The sequence below is a fragment of the Carcharodon carcharias genome, chromosome 13 (genome assembly GCF_017639515.1).
Source record: "Carcharodon carcharias isolate sCarCar2 chromosome 13, sCarCar2.pri, whole genome shotgun sequence".
NCBI lineage: Eukaryota > Metazoa > Chordata > Chondrichthyes > Lamniformes > Lamnidae > Carcharodon > Carcharodon carcharias.
Genome location: NC_054479.1, coordinates 57316029 through 57335791, shown reverse-complemented (window position 1 = coordinate 57335791; position 19763 = coordinate 57316029). Strand labels below are relative to the sequence as shown.

Genomic DNA, 19763 nt, shown 5'->3' with positions numbered 1-19763 from the left:
CAATTCACCCACCCCTGCAGCTTCTCGGACAATGGCAGTACAATGAAAGTATGTGTTGAGGATCAGCTTTCTAGCTAAGTTACATCCTTACTTGGTTCTATGAAAGTACCCAGAAATCCTTCACCCTTAAGTAGAAAAGAGCTTTACGTTGATGCTAAGAGAAATTCCTTCGGTCATTGAACCGCCTTGCTCTATATTTATCTTGGGTCTGTCACCTAGATGATCAAGGATGCATGTAGTTGTTTTGCAGCCTTGGGTGAGTCTTCAGGGGGAAATTCTTTACTCTATGGAATTAAGAAAAATGATTTCTCAGCATAAGATCGGCAGGTCATTCTTCACAAACTGGTGGCTTCATATGACACTGGCGTTTTTACAATTACAGACAGTTGTTGTGCTGACTCTGGCTTCTGAATGTTGGAGTAAGGAAATTTCACATTTTACTCATCTACCACATTTTACTTTGGCAGTCCACCATGCCATTTTTAAAATCTGAGGTGTTTTTTGCTGAAGCGGTTCAGCTTCCACTTTGTTCCATTTGGCCATTGGCTTGTCCAACTTTAATGGAGCCCTTGATTCTGATTTGATTAAATTGAGCGCAAATGAAGTGTGTCATTGAGCTGACACTCAAAGACCAGAGAAACATGCAGTCAGTTAAGAGGACTGCAAAGGTGTAAAGCATTGGGTGGGTTTTGGGGAAGAAAGACGTGGCTTAGTATAAAGGGTTACCTGCCTATCAAGTTCCTTACCTACTTTAGTAAAGGCAGAGAAGGGGAATTCAGGTTAATTTATTAAATATTTGTGGGACCCTATGGTGTAATTTCAGAGCCCAGATTTATTAAGATGAAATGGCACAAGTTGCACATGCAGGCTGAGCTCTACAGTGTACTTTTAAGATAGTTGTGATTTTACAGTGCAGGTTAACAAATATTCATTTTGAAAAATGGAGAATGTTGGAATCTAAAACAAAAATGCAAAATGCTGGTAATGCATATAAGGAGTCAACAGCTGAAGTATTAATATTATTCATATACTAACAGTACCAATCTGCATCTACCAGCAATTTTCTCTACTTCAGGATGCTACCTTTGGTCCAAAGGAGGGAGTGTACATATATCATCCCCAATGTTGCTAATTTTCAGTGTGTTGCCTTTCCAGGGCCAGGACTGCAGGACTGGACATGCTCAGAGTTCGTTTGTTTCTAACTCCTCCTGAATCCTGTCTCGTGCATCTCAGCTTATTCATTGTACTCTCTCTAAAAACTCTGCTGTGGCACCTGTAACCGTGGAGATTGTCCATTCTGGAAGCCATGGCATTTTTTGCTTGCTGTGGACTCTTTCTCAACTCGGAGATGAGAATTCACACTCCAGCTGTATTGGTGTTTGCAAAAAGTCTGAAAGATGTACAGCCAGTGCATACACGTTTAATGATTTACATCCTATGTAACTTAGCGATGGTGTTTGAAAGAAAGCAGGATTGATTTATTGAAAATATAACAGACACCTATGATTTCAATAAGCACTTCAGTTTAGTTTTTTTAAACGCACTTGAGAAATATCAAAGTATAACTGATCATTCAGTATTACAACTGCTCAGTGTCTGGTCACCTCAGTGACGGGTCCGTTGCTTCAAATCTTTAAATGCATCGTGTGGGATTTCTAAACCTTGCTTGTTACAGTGAGATCCCCCAGACTTATTGAAATGTTTAGATTTCCAATGAGATGAAAAAAATGTGACTGTAACCTGCATTCTTTTAAACCAGTTTTGCTCTGTTGGTTGGCTGTAGAGATTGTGTGTACTTGTACACTTTAAGTATGGCTGCCCTGCTGAGGTGGTTCCCTCACTAATAGGTCTTTTATAGATTTAAAAGTAAATTACTGGTGTATATCCCTGAAATATTATGTAATGTTCATGTATATCAAGGACACTATTGTGTTTTACTCTGGTTTTCTTTTAATGACATTCCATTCAATATATTAAAAAAACTAATTTGATTCCATTTCAGAAACTTCAACTTGATAACATACATCTGAGTTTAAAGTCTTACCTGGTCAGTAAGAGGGTTCTGCCTCATGTTGTCCTGTAAAAGTTTTCTGTATTACGCAGTAATAACTGACTCTATCAGAGGAAGTACAAATGGAGGATGCTTTAGGTTGAGAATGTTTGATCAGTTGTGAAGGAAGCCTTGGTGAGTGGGTTTCCTTGAGAGCAGCTTAGAATTCTAAGACCCTGTGTGCTTTTGCCTTTGAGGACAAAAGGTGCCGTAAAGATTCCTGTCCCTTTTCTGTGTTTGCAGAGTGTTTGTGGATGAAGCCTGTACAATGTGGAGCTTTCTTAGCTATATTTGAATTCAAAGTGCAGTGCCTGATCCTTAGTCTCGAAACCTATTGTGGTGACAATTGCCTTGTACAATTTACCGTGTCCAAGCATGACTGTTAAGCTTTGTATACAAAGACTGTCCAAGTGCCACACACCACACATACCACGAACACCGCACCCACACACACCACATACCACGCCCACACACACTGCATCCGCACCACACCGTGCGCAAATGCCACACTGCACACATGCCACACGATGCACGCACACACACCACACTCACGCAGACTCATAGTATGAATAAATCTTATTGCTTCTCCGAGCTTCATCCTAATCCTCTCATCGGTTTCCTCTCTGGTTTGCTTCCTGTATAAATCATGTAACAATTAGCTTTGTTCCTTTCTTTATATAAAAAAATGCCGCCTTTTGCAGACTTTGTGATGTAACTGTATAGAGCACTCTGTTTCTATCATGTAACTTGTTCAGTTGGCTTTTTTGTTCTGATTGGTCTGAACATCTGATATAATAAATGGAAAAGCGGTTATGGTTAATTTTTAAAAGGAAAAGCCCTTGCAACAATAGGTGTCAAAATGTGATGTAACCGCATAGACATACCTGATTGTATTGTGACTGGTATTGGATTAAGCATATTATATATATGGACAAACTTGTAGGTACAAAGATTTATTTTGCCTTAAGTTTTTTTCAATGTTATATATGTAAACAAATTTTAACCTGTTAATGAATGTTCTTTTTGTTTCCAGCACATACAGCTCTTGTAAAATTCTTTAAATCGGTGTCTCCCTGCATCTTTTAAATACAGTATGTTCTATACACAACTTCCCACAGCGTGCGCGACTAATCTCTTCAGTCCTGTTCCTTTTTATATGTTATATTTATGTGTCCATCAGACACACTTGTTTTTCTGATCTCCGGCTGCACTTTCCAGTTTACTGGAAGTAAAGGATAGATGGCAGAGATTGCTGCTTTGTGTCCACACTTGGTTAAAAAGAGGCAGGATTACAAAAACGTGAGCTGTGAGATCAATACTGACCCCATCCAAAACCCTTACGATGATGTAATAGAGCATCAATAACCCAGGGATAAAACCCAGTTCCATGTGCCAGACAGCTTGCTGAAAGAAAAACCAAACATAACTTTATTTTGGGAAATGGGGGTTGGGGGGAGCATAGTTATACAGTTGTTTCACTGACCTGGATGCTTGTGTATGCAAACCCTATTATTTAGCATCTTGGACATAGTCAAAGCTATTTGGTTGTAAGTACATTTTGCCAATTAACAAGCTGTATACAAATGGGATGTCTATTCTATCCTGCCAATTGTGGAATTAGACTTGGTTCCCTCTCCAATCAGATTTGTAATGGGAGAATCAGAAGGTTGCACTATTCCTTCAGCTATACGCTGAGTGGGGGAGAGCTTTGTCAACTATAGTGCAGCTGCAGTTTAAAAAGGACTTTGTGTCCCCTTTTTGGATGGGTGAAGCTCCTACCATCGAGTGGGAGTAGGAATTGAGTTTCCTTCCCTCCAGGCAGCCAAGCAATCTTAAGAGCAGAATGAAGGATTAAAAGACAATTCATTTATTTTCACAGGAGCTGGAATCCATAGATCAACATTCTTTACAAATGAGTAAAATACAAGGTAGTATATGCAAGCAGCTTTCATTATGCAAAGCCGTGTGTTCCACGCTGCAACCCAGTTAAAGCTTTTCTGAAGGGTTCCATTTTATTTTAAAAACATTATACAGTTTTATTTCTTCAGTTCCCTTTTCATTTTCTCTTATTTAAAGTGTTATCTCATGCTGTTTGTATGATTCCATGGATATCAAATGCTGCCTTGTCCAGGTGACCATTCTTCATGTGAGCTGAGTTGTTTAGTGTGTTTATAGGTTAAACAAAGAGGGCATCACAGCACAGCCCAGTCACCTACTTTTGGTATTTTTCTGATCTTTGATACCCAGAGGCACTGAAGAAAATTGCTGCTTAGTGTCAGCTTTGAATAAAGGCATTGACCAAGGGATCAGTGACCAATGTATGTTTTACCTTTTTGCAGCCTTGTTGGCTATCAGGCCAGAGATTTGGCAACTTTGCACAGTGATGGTTTGTAGTGGGCTTTATCAGCTCTTCTATGATAATTGCTGTTCATGGATTTTGATCACCAAGTGGTCTAGATGAACAGTGAGGGGTAAAGCTCATTAGTTTCTGTTTAATGTGACTAACAAAGAATAATTTTGTAATAACTGGCATCAATGAATAGTTTAAACTGATGTTTCTTGGATTATGAAAAAAATGCTTTTAACCTTAGGGTCATAAACAACATAAACTGGGAGAGTGAGGATGCTGTTTCTTCCAATTCTCTCTAATATCGGCTGGAAAATAAACAGGTATAGTACAATACATCTGGCAAATACACATTTCTAAATTTTAGTCTGAGAACATATTTGTCTCTTCTCTGTTACATTTTGGACCTCTGATCAATGATGCCAAAATTCCGTAGCTCACCAAACCGAGTATGATTCTGGTAATGGGCAGCCATAGGAACCAAGTATTAAGGACCACTGGTTAGGCTGCTCAAAATCCAGGCATGGGAGTCAACTGCAGTCTGTTTTGGACTCTGGCTCAGATGAATGCAGGAATCTTATTTCAGGTTGCTGTCAGGATTGCTGAAAAAAGAAAATGGAGTATTAACATCACTATCAGCCAGTGCAAATAAGGTGGGGTGGGACATACAACAGTCTTTTTTCAGCCACCATCTATTTCAATGACCTATAGCAATCAGAATTCATGTCCAAAACTACAGCAGAGCCTCCTAATTTGAAGCAGGATTATTTCTCCAGAAAAATGCAGTATAAGTGGAGCATAGTTATATGGTACAATTAGTTGGGTAAAATCAATTTTGGCCACAGTGTGGTTTCCAGCTGTCATTGATAGAGAAATTGCACAATCCCCATTCTGTCCATGACTTGCCATTTAATAAGCTGAAAGAAAGGTCTCAACTAATTTAGTAGTGATGCAACTTCTATCCTGCTAAATTGGTTATTGTTGAGCTAGTTTTAGGCTGATAAAATGGGTGCAGCAATGTTAAACTTGGACCGCAGTGTACTATTGGATAATTCCAGTGCTCCTCATTCATGTGTGGATAGATTGTATAATAGTTTGGACATTGGGACAGGCATTCTTGGGAAAGAGATGCAACAAAGTATTCCCTGCTTAGGCAGAAGACCAACTTCACATGTGTTAGGGAGAATGGTGAGTGATTTGGTCAGATAATTCAAATTATATTGTAACAGCGAGCTGCTGCTCATCTAGGCTTCCAGTGTCAAGTTCTCTATTCATCATCACTGAGGCTTTCTGAATGTTGACCTTCAAGTGCTAAGAGGACTTTATTTCAAGCTTCAGAAATGTTTGGCGATTCCATACCCCTCTGAGTAGAAGCATCCTTTTTTATATGTATGTTTTCTGAAACATGCGGGTTTTGCTCAGGGTTTCAGAGACAGAAGAGCAACTTTAACTATGAAGGCTTATTCAAAGTGAAATAAAAGCCCGATTACCTTATCAGGGGTTGGATTAGTCCTGCTTCTAGAACAACTTTATAGAGGCAATAAACCTTGAATGCATTTTTGTAGAAATGAAAATTCATGCTTAGAAGCAAATTTAAAACATTTCTCTTCAATTTTCTTCCTTGGTTGTGCTGGAATACATCTTAGATGGTGACCAAACTCACCCAACTGCTGCTTATGAGGTTCTTTGTATCAAAATTGGCAGACTGTCTGCTATGTATGTATGTACGTTTTGCCAGCTGTGGCTCTGGATAGCACTGGTGTGAGACATTTGTCAATTCAAGCCCCTTGAATGAGAGGACAGCTATCTAAGCTGACAATCCATTACTGAGGGAATGATACACTTTGGTGGGTGCTGCCTTGTGGATAAAATGTTAAACCAGGGGTCTACCTACCCATTCAGGTGGGAACAAAATATTCCATGGCACTATTTCAAAGAGCATGGGAGTTCTTCCAGTATCTTGGCCAATATTTATCCTTCTATCAGTATCACTAAAATTGATCATCTGGTCCTCATTACCATTTGTGGGACCTTGCTATGTGGAAATTGTCTGCTGTGTTTCCTGCATTAGAACAGTGATTACGTTTCCAAAATACTTCATTGGTTGTAAAGTGGTTTGGGATGTCCTGAGGTCTTTATGCTGTCAGGAGGCATAACGAGTAGAAGATCATGAATGAAAACACTGGCTGATTCTCCCTTCTATTCCTGTCTCCATGAGACAGGCCAGTGTTATCGTCTTTGTAGCTGTCCTGGCTCACAGACCATATTGCAGATTTAACTCTTCTGGTCTCTTAACTCATCTTGTGTACTTCCGGCCTCTTTTTTTTTAAAAAAAAGGGCATTTCGGGAGAACCTTTCCCATTTCCAGCTGCTCTTAGACAAAATGCATTATTATGCAAAAAATTATACCTGTATCATTTCTGGTAATACTTATCTCTCATTTGAGAGTGCAGTGAAGATTAAAGCATTTCCTCAAGAAATAATCCTGATTTGGGACTGTATACATCACCCAAGAGCTGTGACCTTGAACATGACCACTTTACGTTCAACTGCAATAGCTGAATCTTTGTGATGAGAGCTAGTTGTATATATGGGGCATATTCTACCGTTCTTGCATTTAAGATAAGGTCAAGTAATGAGACTGTTCACTGAGGTGAGGGTTAAATTATGCAAATAATGCCTCATCATTATGGACCATGGGGATTGAATCATGTGTTATGCATTGAATCTCCTCCAGGCTCTCAACCCTCTGAAGTGTCACTGTGCCTCTAATTCTTGCCTCTTAAACATCCCCAATTTTAATCTCTCCATGAGTGATGGCCATTCCTTCAACTATCCTGGCCCTAATTTTGGAATTCCCTCCCTCCACCTCTCCATCTCCCTACCTTGCTTTGCTTTTAGACACTTATTAAAAGCTACTACTTTGACCAAGCTTTTGGTCACCTGACCAAATATCATATGTGGCACAATATCACTTTATTTCACAATGCTCCACTGAAGTACCTTGAGGCATGTTTTTACATTATATGTGTTACATAAACGAGTTGCATGTCCTTAAAACATAAAGAAGGATCATTGAGAAGCTCAAGCATTCCAGATATCTCAGGGTTTGAATGCCCTAGTGGTGGGAATATTAAAAAGAAAGAATCCCAAGTATCTGAAAATAAACTATTTTGGAAAACAATAAGGAAGTCTGGGCCATCCTGTGTTTTGCCCTAAGGGTCAGAGGGGAACTATTGACAGGAAGATCAAGGTCACTCTTTTCTCCAGGATTTCTGGTGGTGATCTGCTGAAGCTACACTGGATAATTAGGAAAATCTCTCTGGAAATTCCAGATGCTTTTTTTTTGTCTTTTCAAGTGTGAGAGATGGATTGATGGTTGGTGGGCTGGGACTAAACCAGTTGTAGGATGGGAATGGAGCATTCATGATCCTGAGGAGTTTTTCTCCTTCATGACCTGCAACTGCTGTACAAGTGAATTTGAAATAGATGGGTAATAGTAGATTTGGTGCCAAAAAGGAAATAAAATGTTATGCCATACAGATAAAGATATGTCAGACCACATTTTCAGCATGATCTGCTCTGGTCACCAGGAAGACATTTAAAACCCAGATGCATTACAAAACAGTCATACAATTCAGATGTTTTAACCTTGAAAACAGACAACACAGGGATTTCACGACAGTGAACAAACAGTATAAAAAAATTAGCATGCAGCACTACGATTTAAACTGTTAGGACAAGAAGGCAACAGGTTCTACCCAATGTAAGGCGTATTTATGGTTTAACAGGAAGCTCTTCAGCCAAAGAACAATCGACACATCATATAAGAAATAGCTAAGTTCTGTGTTGGAACCATAATGCCTTGGAGTTGGTTAGGTAAGATAGGCCAAATGACTTCCTCTTTTTGTATCCATCAATGAAATTAACTGACATAGAATTCAGCCAGAAACCTATTTTACATCCAACTTGATCTGTCTAATTCCCAGACAAACCTTGTGTGTCTTTCTCTCTCAATTGAGCCTCAATGGCCCTCAAATTACCATTGGCTTCCTCCAGCCTCACCTCTAACCAGAAGTGTCAGGAGCTCGTGGACCCTTGGCACTAAGATTGGGACCATTTAGCTGCCTCTGGCTTCCCTCTTCTCCTAGCCCAACAATCCAAACATCCCCTAAAATTAACCCTGCCCTAGCACTGAATTGCACCTTTCTCTTAATTTCTTTCCTATCTTCCCTCATTCCCTTCCCAAACTCATCTTGTCCATGAGACCCACCTCTTGCTCCCTCTATTCCCATCAGACTGCTCATCCCAACTTCCTGTTCTAACCCCCATGTGAACTGGTATTTAACAGTTCTCTCTCAGGTAATTTGCCCTCCCCCTTCAAACCACCTTAGAAAAAAACTAATCTTGGCCTCTCTGTCCTTGCAAACTATAGCCTCATCTCCATTCTCTCTTTCCTCTCCAAAGTCATTGAATATGTTACCACCAAATCTATGGCCATCTTTCCTGCAAATCCACTTTTGGACCCCTTCAACCAAGCTGTTGCCACAGTCAAGTTACAGTCACATCTTAATGTCCCAAATGAAATCCTATGTGACTGTAACATGGTAAACTATCCCTCCACCCCCTCATGCTCCTTGACCTGTCTGCAACCTTTTGCACAGTTGAGCTCACCATCCTCCTCCAACACCTCTCCTTCATTTCCCAGCTGGGTGGTACTCCCTATGTCTGGTTTCATTCTTAGCTATCCACTTGTAGTTCACCTGCAAAGTCTTCTGTTGCACCCCCATCTGGAGCTGCCAAAAGATCTATTCTTGGTTCCATATTGTGCCCCTGGTGACATTATCTGAAAATGCAATGTCAATTTCCACATTTACAATGACAACACCAAATTCAATCTCACCTCTCACCCATCCACAGTCTCTGATTTGTAACACTGCTTGTCTGACATCCAATCATGGTTGAGAACAAAATGCTTCCTAAATATCCAGAAGTCCAATGCCATTGATTTTGGCTCTTGCCACAAACTGCTCCTTTGCCACCAATTTCACTCCTCTCCCTGGCCATTATCCTGCTAGAATCAGACAATTTGCAAGCTTGATTCCTATATGATTTATGAACTCTACCTTAAGTCCATAAAGCAATACTGTTCAATTTTACATCGCAGAACATTGGCATGCTGTTCTCCAGTGACTTACAACAAAATGCACACAAACCACACGCAACTCAAATTTTAGCTAAGTATCAAATATTTGCAATGAAGAGAGCAGCGTTCTGCAATCACAACACCCTAAGTTTTTGTGTTATGACTTTGCATTATCACAACAGGACTGTCCAAGGACTCATCCATCTAACTCTTCATTACAACTCCTCTTTGTAGCAAGTTTTTGCTGCTAAACAGTTTAAAGGGTAGAAAGTGTACCACTACTACTTCAGAAGGATGGAAGATAAAAACTTGAATCAACAAAGCCTGTCTGATTGGGCTCAGCTGCACAGAGGCGTTGGTTGAGGCTGGGCAGCTGCTCTACGGTGTCTCAGGATTTAAAGAGGAGAGCGATTATATATTGGTAGGGGAGGGTAGTCTGCTGTCTGGGCCTTACTATAAGCAGATGGCTGTAACTGCTGAACCTCACCCAGAAGGAAGATTTGAGGCCAGCTGTTGGACAGAGTGAAACTAGATGCTTTATGGTAAGGGAGCATCATTGTGATATGTATCCTCCCTGGAACACTTTTGTATAGCTTGCTGAATGGTAATAAAGACATAGAGCACAGGAACTAGGGTGTAAAGTTTTTTTAGCAAAGCACATTCCTTATTAACATGAATATCTGCACTGGAGTGCTTAAGTTGGAGTTTGGGAGAGGGAGTTCAGTGAAGGGGGAAGGAGGCATTCCTTACATTTTCTACCTTTCCTCCAAAAGAAGAGCGGCAGCCTTGATAAATAGGATCTGGTGAGTATTTCTTCTGTTAATATTCTCTAAACTCGAAGTAAAAGTAAAGGGAGTAACTTAAGGGTAAGTCATGGCGGGGCAGTTTGGCCAAGTGGAATGCTCCTTCTATGCGATGTGGGAAGTCGGATACTTCCAGTGTCCAGGGTGACCACATATGTAGGAAGTCTTTCTAGCTACAGCTACTCGAAATCCACATTTTGGAGCTGCAGCTGGAGTCACTGTGGATAGCATGTAAGTGGTCACACTACAAATAAAGAGTGCACAGACAGAAAGGGAATGGGTGACCACCAGACAGTAAAAGCACTAGGCAGGTAGTGCAGGTCTGTCTCCCTCTCAAACAGATTTTCAGTTGGATACTGCTGGGGGAGACAATTTCTTGGGAATGCAGCAAGAGCCAAGTCTGTGGCACCATGTGTGGCTCAGCTGCACGTTTGGGTGGTGGCATAGGGGAAGGTAGTGTGGAAGAGCAATGGTGATAGGGAATCCTATCGTAAGGGGAACAGGTAGACATTTCTGCAGCCACAGCTATGACACCAGGATAGTTTGTTGCCTCCCTGGTGCCAAGGTCAAGGATGTCATTGAGCAGCTGCAGGACATTCTGAAGGAGGCTGAAAAGCCAGGGGCCATTTTCATATTTTTACCAACAACATAGGTAAAAAGAGGGATGAGGTCCTGAAAGCAGAATTTAGCGAGCTAAGAAATAAAAAGGACCTCAAAGGTAGTAATCTCAGGATTACTCCTGGTGCCACGTGCTAGCGAGATCAGGATTAGGAGAATAGACCAGATGAATGTGTGGCTGGAGAGATGGTGTAGGAGGGAGGGATTTAGATTCCTGAGGCATTGGGACTGATTCTGGGGAAGATGGGACCTGTACAAGCTGGATGGGTTGCACCCCAGTAAAATCGGGACTAATATCCTCGCAGGAGTATTCGCTCGTACTGTGATGGAGGGTTTAAACTAGAGGGGCAGGGAATTGGGAACCTGAGCGGGCTTTTAAAGGAAGTGGCTGCAGAGTTAGTGGAGGCATTGGTCGAAATATTCCAGAACTCACTGGATTCTGGGAGGGTCTCAGCGGATTGGAAAACTGCTAATGTGATGCCCTGTTCAAGAAGGGAGGGAGACAAAAAGCAGGAAACTATAGGCCAGTCAGCCTAGCATCCGTCATTGGGAAAATGCTAGAGACCACTATTAAGGAAGAAATAGGACACTTAGAAAAGATTAACGCAATCAGAGTTTTTTGAAAAGAAAATCATGTTTGACAAATTTGCTAGAGCTCTTTGAGGGTGATAAAGGGGAACCGGTAGATGTAGTGTATTTGGATTTCCAGAAGGCATTCGATAATGTGCCACATAAAATATTGCACGAAATAGGAGCTCACGGTACTTGGGATAATGTATTAGCATGGATTGAGGATTGGTTAACACACACAAGACAGAGAATCAGGATTAATGGGTCTTTTTCAGATGGGAAAGACATAACTAATGGAATGCCACAAGCATCAGTCCTAGGGCCTCAATATTTACTATCTGTATTAATGACTTGGAAGAGGGGCAGAGTGTAATGTATCCAAATTTGCTGATGATACAAAAATAGATGGGAGGGCATGTTGTGATGAGGATATAAGGAATCTGCAAGGGGACATAGATAGGTTGAGTGAGTGGGCAAAAATTTGGCAGATGGAGTTTAATGTAGGAAAGTGAGGTCATGCACTTTGGGAAGAAGAATCAAAAGGCAGACTTATTTAATTGGAGAGACTCCAAAAAAGTGCAGCACACAGAGATCTGGGTGTTCTTGTGCATGAAACACAAAAAGTTAGCATGCAGGTGTAGCAAGTAATTAAGGTGGCAAATGGAATTTGGGCCATATTAGGGAGTTGGAATTTAAAGAAAAGGAAGTGTTATAACTGTACAGGGTGTTGGTGAGGCCACACCTGGAATACTGTGTACAGTTTTGGTTCTTGTATTTAAGAAAGAATATACTGGCATTGGAGGCAGTTCAAAAGAGATTCACTAGGTTGATTCTTGGGATGAAGAGATTGACTTATCAAGAATGGTTAAATAGGGTTAGGCCTTTATTCATTAGAGTTTAGAAGAATGAGGGGTGATCTCAGTAAAATGTAGAAGATTCTGAGGGGGCTTGACAGGCTAGATGTTGAGAAGATGTTTCCACTAGTGGGAGAATCTATAACTAGGGGACATCGTTACAGAATAATGAAACACTCAGTTAAAGCTAAGATGCGAAGGAATTTCTTCTTTGAGGGTAATGAATGTCTGGAATTGTCTCCCCAGAGAGATGTGGAGGCTAGATCACAAAGTATTTAGAGGAGGTAGATATATTTTTGAAATTTCGGGGAGTTGAGGGCTATGAGGAGCTGGCATGAAAGGGGAGTTGAGGCCTGAGGCAGATTAGCTCTGCCTTATTGAATGGTGGGGCAGGCTTGAGGAGATGAATGGCCTACTCCTATTTCTTATACCAGAGAGTGAAACAAAGATATGAATGAAAGAAAAGTAGAAAGCAAAGTGGCAGGCAGAGGAAATGAGGGTTGGCAGCAAATATGGCCATAGTACCAAAATAATGTGTAAAAATATTGAAAAGACAAGCCTAAAGGCACTGTCTCTGCATGGAGCATTCACAAAAAGGTAAACAAATTAACAGTTTAAATAGATGTAAACAGGCACTGTGATTATAGAGATATGGCTGCAGGGTAACCAAGGCTGGGAACTGAATGTCTAAGAGTACTCGATATTTAGGAAGGACAAGCAAAAAGGATAAAGAGGTCGGGTGGCGTTGTTAGTTAAGGATGAAATCTGCAACAATGAGGGGATATTGGCTCAGAAAATGTAGATGTTAAATCAATCTGAATGGAGCCAAGAAACATAAAGGGGTGGAAAACATTAGTGGGAGTTGTCTATAGGCCTCTAAACAATAGTAGTAAGGTAGGGGTGGCATTAAACAGGAAATTAGAGATGCATATAACAAGGATGCTACAGTAATGGGTGACTTCAATATACATATAGACTGGGCAAACCAAATTAGCAATAATACTGTGGTCCGAAACTTTTGGTCCAAAACAGGAGAATTTATAATAAAGAACAAGGAAATGGCAGAGCAATTGAACAGCTACTTTATTTCTGTCTTCAAGAAAGAAGACACAACTTCCAGAAATACTAGGGAACCAAGAGTCTAGAGAGAAAGAGGAATTGAAGGAAATTAGTATTCCTAAAAAAAATTCTGCTGGAGAAAATAATGGGACTGAAAGCTGATTAATCCCCAGGACCTGTTAATCTGCGTCCCAGAGTACCAAAAGAGGTGGCTATGGAAATAGTGGATGTGTTGGTTGTCATCTTCCAAAATTCTGTAGATCCTGGAACACCTGGCAGATTGGAGGGTGGCAAATGTAACCCCACTATTTAAAAAAGGAGGGAGGGAGAAAACAGGGAATTACAGACCGGTTAGCCCAACATCATTAGCAGGGAAATACTAGAGTCTGTTATAAAGGATGTGATGACAGGACATTTTTTTTAAAAACAAGAGTATCAACAGGATTAGACAAAGTCAACACGGATTTATGAAAGGGAAATCGTGTTTGACAAACCTGCTGGAGCTTTTTGAGGACATAACTAGCAGAATAGATAAGGGAGAACCAGTGGATGTGAATTCAATTTTCAGAAAGCTTTTGATAAAGTCCCACGTAAGAGGTTTGTGTGCAAAATTAGAGCACGTGGGATTGGGGGTAATAATATATTGGCATAGATTGAAAATTGATTAGCAGACAGGAAACACAGTAGGAATAAATGGGTCTTTTTCAGAGTGGCAGGCAGTGACTAGTGGATTACCGCAGGCTTGGGCCCCAGCTATTCACAATATATATATCAATAATTTGGATGAGGGGACGGAATGTAATATTTCTCAGTTTGCTGACGATACAAAACTTGGTGGAATTAGAGTGGTGAGGAGGATGTAAAGAGGCTTCAAAGTGATTTAAACAAGTGGAGTGAGAGGGGAAATACATGGCAGATGCAGTATAACATGGATAAGTGAGAAGTTATCCACTTTGGTAGGAAAAAAGGAATGGTATAATATTTTTTAAATGGTGATAGAATGGGAAATGTCGGTGTACAAAGAGACCTGGGTATCCTTGTATGCCAATCACTGAATGCAAGTGCGGCAAGCAGTTAAGGCAAATGGTATGTTAGCCCTCATTGTGAGAGGACTTGAGTACAGGAGCAAGGATGTCTTACTGCAGCTGTACGGAGCCTTCGTGAGACCACACCTGGAGTATTGTGTGGAGTTTTGGTTCCCTTACCTAAGAAAGGAAATACTTGCCATAGAGGGAGTGCTGCAAATGTTCACCAGACTGACTCCTGGGATGGCAGGATTGTCATATGAGGAGAAATTGGGTTGACTAGGCCTGTATTCACTGACGTTTAGAAGAATGAGAGGAGGTCTCATTGAAACATATAAAATTCTGACAGGAAAGTGGGTGCAGGGATTATGTTTCCTCTGGTGGGGGAGGGGTCTAGAACAAGGGGGTCAGACTCTCAGGATTCAGTATAAGCCATTTAGGACTGAGATGAGTAACTTCTTCACTGAGGGTGGTGAGCCTGTGGAATTCTCTGCCACAGAAGCCTGTGGAGGCAAAGTCACTGAATATATTTAAGAAGGAAATAGGTTTCTAGGCTCTAAAGGTGTCAAAGGGGCATGGGGAGAGCGTGGGGGTATGATGAGATAAAAGATCAGCCATGATCATACTGAATGGCGGAGCAGGCTCAAAAGTCAATTGACTTACTCCTCCTATTTTCTATGTTTCTTAGTTTTCCACTACAGAGGAGTGCCCCATATTTTTCTCTTATTTTAAGTCACATTTTCATGTTCACAAAAATACTTTATGTTCTTTAATAGTTTTGAGGGGAATAGTCAAATGATGCACTTTTTTTAAAGATAGGAACATTGTACTATGTCAAGTAGAATGTAGGTGCCCATCTGCTTAAGGCTGGAAGGCTTAATTACAGATTTGAACGGTGGGGTCAGTAACAGGTCAGGCTGAAGATCAGAACCCTAGTTTTATTGATTTGGTCAATTAGCTAATTGGAAAACAGTGGAATCAATGTGTTGTTGCAGGGGACAGGGTGGAGGAGGGGAGTGCAGTAATGTGCAGGGAATTGGGATGCAGAGTGTTTTAAGAGATTTTACATCTGAAAGAGGGGGTGGATGCAAGAGGTAGAAAGCAAATTATCTGAATTGTAAGAGCAGTTGCTGACAAAGTTTTTAATTTTCCTGCATTTTATGCCAAGCTTGTTTTTATTTGGTTGCCACTTCTACAGAGGAAAAAGGAGGAAGGGCTGGGAGTAAATCACTTGCTAAATGATGCAATTGGATCAATGAAATAAATTTGACTTACCATTAAATGTGACTGAGAAGTGTTACCGAGGTCTTGGTGGCATATCTTTTCTTTGTTCTTTCATGGGATACTGGAGTCGCTGACAAGGCTGGCATTTGTTGGAAATCCCTAATCGCCCTTGAAATGAATGACTTGCTAGGTCATTGCACAGGGCAATTAAGAGTCAAATACATTGCTGTGGATGTGGAGTCACCAGTAGGCCAGACCAGGTAAGGATGGCAGATTTCCTTCCCTAAAGGATAACAGTGAACCAGATGGGTTTTTACAACAATCAATGATAATGCTGGTGACCATGAAACTGAGACTAGCTTTATATTCCAGATTTGTTAATTGAATTTAAGTTACACCGGCTGCCATGGTGAGATTTGAACCCATGTCCCCAGCACATTAGCCTAAGTCTCTGGATCACTAGTTAAACGACACAACCGTAATGCCTCTGTCTCCCCCATATAAAAGAAGCAAACCTCTCAATATATTGTTAGTTAAGGTTTATGGATGAGGGAACTTCAATTACATGGATAAATTGGAGAAGCTGGTACCGTCCTTAGAGAAGAGAAGGTGAGAGGCAATTTGAAAGAGGTGCTTAAAATCATGAGGGGTCTGGACAGCGTGGATAGGGAGAAACTATTCCCATTGGTGGAATGGTGGAGAACCAGAGTTCGCCAATTTAAGGTTATTGGCCAAAGAACCTATGGTGAGATGAGGAAGAACCTTTTTTATGCAATGTGTTTAGGATCTGGAATGTGCTGCTTTAGAGGGTGGTGGACACAGATTCAATCCTGGCTTTCAAAAGGGAATTGGATAAGCACCCAAAGAGCAACAACTTACAGGGCTAAGGGGAAAGGTCTGGGGAGTGGAACTAGTTGAACTGCTCTTGCAGACACAATGGGCTGAATGGCCTTCTGTGCTGTAACCATTCTATGATTCTTATTGTGACAGACTGACAGAGGTTACAACTCTGCCTTTGGAGCAACTAAGAATAACAACCAGCAGCTGGGATGGAGAGATGTTTGCTTAATTTTCCTAATAGTCCCAACTAACAGATTAAATAATCAGGCAAATTATAGACAAAATACCAATTTACTACAGATTGAAGTGAAGAGAAAACATTGAGTTTTTTAATGTTTATTTTTATTACTTTTCTAGTTGTTATATCATGTCTTCACACACTGCCCTGCACAAGGCTACACATGCCATGGTCTTATCTGAGTGCCCTAGTCCAGGGATTTGAATGCAAAATCTAGGCTGATTACTTTGTGCAATGCTGAGGGAGTGCTTCAGTCCTAATTGCCTCTTTACTATGAACGTTGTTATGACTGGGATGGGAGGAGTGTTCAGCTTCTCTAGCCCCAATACTCTACAGGTCACAACATAAGTGTAAATATTTAAATTACTCACTAAAATGCCAAATTGTTTACCTTTGCTACTGCTAGAGCCTGAATAAAAGACTTTAACCAGCTTCTTTCTCAGAATAATTGATTTGTTATGAAATGAAACTTTTTAAAAATAAGTTGCAAAACTGGTTAACATACAATTTGTAATCCAAAAATGTAATGATTTACCTATTCTAAAATCCCAACACACACACACACACACACACACACACACAAGGGACAAGACAAATAAGGTCTCTGCAGAGGTTGGTGTAAGGGAACACCTAATGAAAAAGATAACGTTTAAAAAAAAGTCTTGGTGCTGTCAATTTGGTGTTCCTGCAAGTGAAGATGGATTGTTGACCACAGTAGTTGTCTTGAAGTCCTTTAGGAAGGCTTTTCGGTGAAATGTTATCATTGTTAACTCTCGTTTGTCATGGCTTTGCAGGCTTTCAATTAGTTATACTGAGATGAGAATTTTCTGGCTGAAGGTGAACACTGACTCTAGACTGCAGACAATATGGGGAGAGAGGAATAATCGCCCTTCACAGTTTGCTCCAAGACACACTGAGTTCAAAAGAACATGTTCAGACAGAGCTTTTCCCAGGTATTTTCAGCCAATCAGCTGGAGCCCACAGCCTGGCAACCGCAGTTTTTAAAAGATTTTAACTCAAGTAAACAAAATAACTCATAACTCATGTCTTGCTGGTCATTTAGCTGAAGTCATGTGATATCTTGAAATAAGCAGTTTACTCAGACCAAAGTGAACTTATAACCTTTAAAAAAAACTATGTCCAAATAATTCGATAGCCTGCCAATATATTTTTTTAAAGCATATAGTCCTTGGAGATATGGTTTCCTAGCATGCCTCCACCCTTAAGAAATGAAACATTATATCCAAATGCATTTCATTACAAAGTGTACAGGGAAAAAATATAACATATTTAAAAACTCAAATGCGCACCCATTCTCATTCACTCCTTGTACAGAACCTATACAGCTTTCTCTGATCACCTTGATTTCCATGTAATTCTAACAAAATTGCATTATTTATAATGCATCAACAATTATATTATCCCTCCCAGCAATATGGACAACCTTTAAGTTGTAAGGCTGTATTAGCAACCTCCATTGGAACAGTCTGGCACTGAGTTATTATGATTGCCAGCTGAGGTTACCAGTGGACAAGCAAAATCCCATGGTGGAACCCAGCTTGATAGCTCCTAACTTTGTTTGTTTAGATATATAGCAAGGGGCTATTGAACAAATTCAACTAATGAACTTTTAATGAAAGCATAAAACGTTTATTAAACAAGAAACAATGTGCTATGTTACAATACTCCTTCACCCATAGCTATACCTTTACAAATATATATATGTAGATTTGTAAGGGGAACACAAATTACAAAAGCTATCTTATACTCTAATGTTCACAGTAAGTACACAGTCCATGTAAACCAATTAGCAACCTATGGTCAGACACACCACACTCTGAAAATAAGTGACAGATGCCACCTCAACCAGGTGTTATGGATTTCTCCTCTTCTCCCCCTGAGAAGCTTGTCACACCATGAGCCAACCGCTCTTGCTGCACTGTGTCTTTCACGTGAACGTTTCCAATCTCCATTCTCCAAGACCTTGCCTTGAATTCTTCTCCCAAACTGACACTTTCTCTCAGATACCTTATGCAAGAGCTCGCCTCCAGGGTTTCAAACTCTCCTTCTGATGTTCCTCTTCCCTGGGGCACCACATGCATTCAAGCTGTCTTCCAAACACACGCTCCCACTGACTCAAGCCATCAACAGTACCACTGCTTCACATGCCCATAGCAAACAGTTACAGACCTTCAGTTGTCTCTTTGGACCTTCTTGCCCCTTGCAGGTGTTCTTGTTTTAAATCTGCTTTCAGCAGCTTCTTTTCTCTTTAAATCTGAAGCTTAGAGACTTTCTCTCTGCCCCTCACTCTTAATTTCACTTAACAGGACTTTTTCCAGGTTCCTGTCCTTCCCCTCAGACTAGAAGGTCGTCTTGGCACTTCCTCGTGTTTCACTCCCTTGGATTTTGGGATATTTTCTTTAGCTTGGGACTGGCTATCTGTCCCCTTTTCTCTAGTCTCTCATGGCAGCTACTTTCAAAACTAACTGAAATCAAAAAGCTTCCAAATCAAGCCACTGTTTCTAGTTTCTTCCGTGTGTGTCTGTGGGAGGGACTTGCCTCTCTGGACCCCTATTGCTAGGCAACAGCCCAGTTCCTCTTCTCTTGTTTGTTTAACTTAGCTTAGAGTCGTAAAACTCATTGAAATGCAGGCACCTTTTAAAATGAAGCTAAAACTCAACTTGACCTTAACACAAGTACAGAAATACAAATCAAACTTAAATTTTAAAGCTAAAACTCATTCCTAACAACCACAAATACAAATATAACTTACTTAGTTATATCTATTTCATAAGAGTCTTAAACTTTTCCACAAGAGCCCAAGGGATTATGGTCAGTGTATATTAATGTTTCTTTACAGCCATGACAGACAAATAGCTCAAAATGTTTAAGAGCCAGTAACAATCCCAGGGTCTCCTTTTCTACCATAGGGTACCTCTTTTGATGCCAATTTATTTTTTTTAAAAAGGACCCCACTGTCTTCTATGCC

At 40.6% G+C, this 19763-nt stretch overlaps 1 protein-coding gene and 1 long non-coding RNA gene across 3 annotated transcripts in view; one reads left to right on the top strand and one right to left on the bottom strand.

The window, feature by feature from the left end:
- The window catches only part of mapk1 (mitogen-activated protein kinase 1), a 103051-nt gene extending 99893 nt beyond the window's left edge, over positions 1–3158 (top strand). The window contains exon 9 of the mRNA XM_041202070.1: positions 1156–3158. The gene's annotated coding sequence lies outside the window, so the exon portion shown is untranslated. The remainder of the gene's footprint in view (positions 1–1155) is intronic.
- Positions 3159–3894: 736 nt separating this feature from the next.
- LOC121285544 overlaps positions 3895–19763 on the bottom strand; it is a 54838-nt gene continuing 38969 nt past the window's right edge. For both annotated transcript variants that reach the window (XR_005944710.1, XR_005944711.1), the window contains 2 exons: positions 15748–15979; positions 3895–4999 (listed from right to left, as the gene is read on the bottom strand). This is a non-coding gene — a long non-coding RNA (uncharacterized LOC121285544). The remainder of the gene's footprint in view (positions 5000–15747; positions 15980–19763) is intronic.